Source organism: Suncus etruscus, chromosome 17 (assembly GCF_024139225.1).
Source record: "Suncus etruscus isolate mSunEtr1 chromosome 17, mSunEtr1.pri.cur, whole genome shotgun sequence".
Taxonomy (NCBI): domain Eukaryota; kingdom Metazoa; phylum Chordata; class Mammalia; order Eulipotyphla; family Soricidae; genus Suncus; species Suncus etruscus.
In genome coordinates, this window is record NC_064864.1 from 66,570,552 (window position 1) to 66,576,604 (window position 6,053).

A 6,053-nucleotide genomic window follows, 5' to 3' on the forward strand; every position below is an offset into this window, starting at 1 on the left:
AGGGACAAAGATGGATATTTTGTACTAATCAAGGGATGTACAGTAGAAAGAAATCACTTTCCTAAACATACATGCACCCAATGATGGACCAGCAAAGTATTTAATACAATTGTTGACAAATCTGAAAGAAGATGTCAATAATAACACAATAATTGTGGGAGACCTCAACAAAGCCCTTTCAACACTTGATAGGTCAACAGAATTAAACCCAACAAAAATATACTAGCCCTGAAAAGAGAAATGGAAGAAACAGGCCTAGTAGATATATATAGGACACTCAATCCCCAGAAACCTGGATACACATTCTTCTCCAATGTACGAGGATCATTCTCTAGGATAGACCACATGCTGGCACATAAAACATACCTCCATAAAATCAAGAGGATAGAAATTTTGCAGGCTACCTTCACTGACCACAAGGCTATGGAATTAGATGTGAACTACAAAGGGACACAGAAGAAGAATGTTAACAACTGGAAATTAAACAGTATGCTACTGAGCAACCAGTGGTCCAAGATGAAATCAAAGAGGAAATCAAAACTTTCCTAGAAACAAATGACAATAAAGACACAAACTATCAGAATCTATGGGACACAGCTAATGCAGTAATGAGTAGAAAATTTATAGCATTGCAAGGACAGATCAGGATGGAAGAAAGGGGCATACCTAATAGTCTAATGATGCAGCTCATAAAATTTAAAAATGATCAACAAAAGGAACCAAAAATAGGGAGACAGAGGAAATAACAAGGCTTAGAGCAGAAATCAGTGAAGAGGAACCACCCCCCAAAAAAAAAATCCGAAAGAGCAACAAAAGCAGGATTAATATCATCAAAATGGCAATACTCCCCAAGGCATTATACAGATTTAATGCGATCCCTCTAAAGATACCCATGGCATTCTTCAAAGAAGTGGATCAGGCACTTTTGAAATTCGTTTGGAACAATAAACACCCTAGAATAGCTAAAGCAATCATTGGGAAAAAAATATGGGAGGAATTACTTTCCCCAACTTTAAACTTTACTACAAAGCAATAGTTATCAAAACAGCATGGTATTGGAATAAGAACACGTCCTCAGATCAGTGGAATAGGCTTGAATACTCAGAAAATGTTCCCCAGACATACAATCACCTAATTTTTGATAAAGGAGCAAGAAATCCTAAATGGAGCAAAGAAAGCCTCTTCAACAAGTGGTGTTGGCTCAACTGGCTAGCCACTTGCAAAAAAATTGAACTTAGACCCCCAGCTAACATCATGTACGAAGGTAAAATCCAAATGGATTAAAGACCTCGATATCAGACCCGAAACCATAAAATATATAGAACAACACATAGGCAAAACACTCCAGGACATTTGAGACTACAGGCATATTCAAGGAGGAAACTGCACTCTCCAAACAAGTGAAAGCAGAGATTAACAGATGGGAATATATTAAACTGAGAAGCTTCTACACCTCAAAGGAAATAGCGCCCAGGGTACAAGAGCCACCCACTGAGTGGGAGAAACTATTCACCCAATACCCATCAGATAAGGGGCTAATCTCCAAATTATACAAGGCACTGACAGAAATTTACAAGAAAAGAACATCTAATCCCATCAAAAAATGAGGAGAAGAAATGGACAGACACTTTGACAAAGAAGAAATACAAATGGCCAAAAGACACATGAATAAATGCTCCACATCACTAATCATCAGGGAGATGCAAATCAAAACAACTCTGAGGTACCACCTCACACCACAGAGAATGGCACACATCACAAATAATGAGAATAAACAGTGTTGGCGGGGATGTGGAGAGAAAGGAACTCTTATCCACTGCTGGTGGGAATGCCGTCTAGTTCAACCTTTATGGAAAGCGATATGGAGATTTCTCCAAAAACTGGAAACCGAGCTCCCAGCTATACCACTCCTAGGAATATACCCTAGGAACACAAAAATACAATACAAAAATCACTTCCTTACACCTATATTCATTGCAGCACTATTTACCATAGCAAGACTCTGGAAACAACCAAGATGCCCTTCAACAGATGAATGGCTAAAGAAACTGTGGTACATATACACAATGGAATATTATGCAGCTGTCAGGAGAGATGAAGTCATGAAATTTTCCTATACATAGATGTACACGGAATCTATTATGCTGAGTGAAATAAGTCAGAGAGATAAAGAGAGAGAGAGAGAGAGAGAGACACAGAATGGTCTCACTCATCTATGGGTTTTAAGAAAAATAAAAGACATTCTTGCAATAATAATTTTCAGACACAAAAGAGAAAAGAGCTGGAAGTTCCAGCTCACCTCAGGAAGCTCACCACAAAGAGTGATGAGTTTAGTTAGAGAAATAACTACATTTTGAACTGTCCTAATAATAAGAATGTATGAGGGAAATGGAAAGCCTGTCTAGAGTACAGGTGGGGGTCGGAGGGACATTGGTGATGGGAACGTTGCACTGGTGATGGGTGGTGTTCTTTACATGACTGAAGCCCAAACACAATCATTATGTAATCAAGGTGTTTAAATAAAATATAAAAAAGCAGAAGTTGATTCTTTGAAAAAATAAACAAGATTGATTGACCATTGGCAAAACTCACGAAGAGAGAGAAACTTGATGACCCATATTAGAAATGAAAAGGGGGAGATCACTACAGATATTGCAGAGATTCAAAGGGTAATCAGAGACTACTTTAGAAACTCTATGCCACCAAATATGAGAATCTGGAAGAAATGGATAAGTTCTTGGACTTCTACAACCTTCCACGGTTGAATAAGGAAGATGTAGCATATCTAAACACCCCAAACACTATTGAGGAAATTAAAATGGTAATCAAATATCTGCCCAAAAACAAAAGCCCAGGCCCAGATGGATTCACTAATGAATCCTTTCAAACCTTTCAAGAGGAACTACTACCAAACCTGGCCAGGCTCTTTCATGAAATCGAAAAAAAGGGAACACTTCCAGATAGCTTTTAGAAGACAATATCACCTTGATACCTAAACCAGATAGAGCCAAAAAAGAAAATTAGACCAATATACATGATAAATACAGATGCAAAGATCCTCAACAAAATCCTGGCAAATAGGATCCAATGCCTCATTAAGAAGATCATTCACTATGATCAAGTAGGTTTCATCCCAGGAATGCAAGGTTGGTTTAACATCCATAAATCTATCAACAGTACACAACATCAACAACAAGAAAAATAAAAATCACATGATCATATCAATAGAGGCAAGAAAGCATTTGATAAGTTCCAATACCCATTCTTGATCAAAACTCTCAGCAAGATGGAAATAAAAGGAAAATTTCTCAATATAGTAAAGCCCATTTACCACAAGCCAATGGCAAATATCATCCTCAATGGAGAAAAACTAAAACCCTTCCCTCTAAATTCTGGTATAAGACAAGGCTGTCCTCTCTCATCACTGTTATTCAATATAGTACTGGAAGTACTTGCTAGAGGGATTAGGCAAGAAAAAGATATCAAGGGAATCCAGATAGGAAAGGAAGAAGTCAAATTCTCACTGTTTGCAGATGACATGATACTCTACTTAGAAAACCCTAAAGACTCTACCAAAAAGCTTCTAGAAACAATAGATTCATATAGCAAGGTGGCAAGCTACAAAATTAGCATGCAAAAGTCAATGGTCTTTTTACACATAAATAATGATAGGGAAGAAATGGACATTAAGAAAACAACCCCATTCACATTAGTGCCACATAAACACAAATATCTTGGAGTCAAAAGAAAACTATAAAACACGGCTCCAAGAAATAAGAGAAGACACACAGAAATGGAAACACATACCCTGCTCATGGATTGGCAGGATTAACATCATTAAAATGGCAATACTCCCCAAAGCATTGTACAGATTTAATACAATTGCTCTAAAGATTCCCGTGGCATTCTTCAAAGAAGTGGATCAAACACTTCTGAAATGCATTTGGAACAATAAACAACCTCGAATAGCTAAAGCACTCCTTGGGAAAAGGAATATGGGAGGCATTACTTTCCCCAATTTTAAGCTGTATTACAAAGCAATAGTTATAAATACAGCATGGTATTGGAATAAAGCAGACCCTCAGATCAGTGGAATAGGCTTGAATACTCAGAGAATGTTCCTCAGACATATAACCACCTAGTTTTTGATAAAGGAGCAATAAATCCTAAATGGAGCAAGGAAAGCCTCTTCAACAAGTGGTGTGGCACAACTGGTTAGCCACTTCAAAAAATGCAAACTTAGACCCCCAGCTAACATTATGTACGAAGGTAAAATCTAAATGATTAAAGAAATTGATATCAGACCTGATATCATAAGGTATATAGAACAACATATAGGTAAAACTATCCATGACATTGAGACTAATAACATCTTCAATGAAGCAAAGACAAACAGATGAGAATATATTAAGCAGAGAAGCTTCTGCACATCAAAGGAAACAGTGCCCATGATACAAGAGCCACCCACTGAATGGGAGAAACTATTCACCCGATACACATCAGATAAGGGGCTAATCTCCAAAATATGCAAGGCACTGACAGAGCTTTAAAAGAAAAAAAACATCTAACCCCATCAAAAACTGGGGAGAAGGAATGAACAGACACTTTGATAAAGAAGAAATACAAATAGCCAAAGGGCACATGAAATAATGCTCCACATCAGTAATCATCAGAGAGATACAAATCAAAGTAACTAAAAGGTACAACCCCACACCACAAAGATTAGCACACACCACAAAGAATGAGACCCAGCAGTGCTGGCGAGATGTGGAGAGAAAGGAACTCTGATTCACTGCTGGTGGGAATGCTGTCTAGTCCAACCTTTAGGGAAAGCGTTATGGAGATTCCTCCAAAATCTGAAAATTGAGCTCCCATATGATCCAGCTATACCACTCCTAGGGATATACCCTAGGAAGACAAAAATACAATACAAAAATCTTTCCTCACACCTATATTCATTGCTGCACTATTTACAATATCCAGACTCTGAAAACAACCAAGATGCCCTTCGACAGATGAATGGCTAAAGAAACTGTGGTATATATACACAATGGAATATTATGCATCAGTCAGGAGAGATAAATTCATGAAATTTTCCTATTCATGGATGTACATGAAATCTATTGTGCTGAGTGAAATAAATCAGAGGGAGAGAGATAGATGCAGAATGGCCTCACTCATCATTGGGTTTTAAGAAAAATAAAAGACATTTTTGCAATAATCCTCAGAGACAAAGAGAGGAGGGCTCACGACATGAAGCTCACCACAAGAATGGTGAGAGCAGTTAGAGAAATAACTACACTCAGAGCTATCATAACAATGTGAATGAATGAGGGAAGTGGAAAGCTTGTCTAGAGTACAAGTGGGGGTGGGGTGGGAAGGAGGGAGATTTGGGACATTGGTGGTGGGAATGTTGCACCGTTGAAGGGGGTTTTCTTTACATGACTGAAATCCAACTACAATCATATTTTTAATCAAGGTGTTTAAATAAATATCTTAATAAAAATAAAGAAAACCTGAATTCAAAAAAAAATAAGGAAGAAAATGCAGCTTCTCTCCTCACTTCATATAAGTCATATAAGTTACTTCATATAAGTTACTGGACCTTCTCCAGTAACACTTTCCTCTACTTTCTCACTGGTTTAGAAAATCTTGGAAGCTGGGGAGCAAGTCTCTCATGGGCATATAGATGAGAAATTGCTCCCTGACTGGAAGCTCCCTGGATGACACTTGGTTTTCTTCTTCATTATTGGCCTAGTGAGGTCTGGGCTATAGATTTCAACCTGCTGTGCCTGTTCTATTTCACAAGTACTCATTGACTAGATGCAATAGTACTGTGCAAATAGAGAGCACTGAAACCTCAGCTGAGGAGAGGACTGACTCTCCTTTGGATCATGATCTTGGTCAAGAAAGAGAACCAGATCTTGCACATAACTAGAAGACAGAGACCCCAGACCTCTCCTTCCAAAAACTCAGCTAGGGGCTTGATGAGCTATTGCTCCCTCTTTGATTTAATTATACTTTGAAAGCCTGGCAGCCTGATTTAACACCAC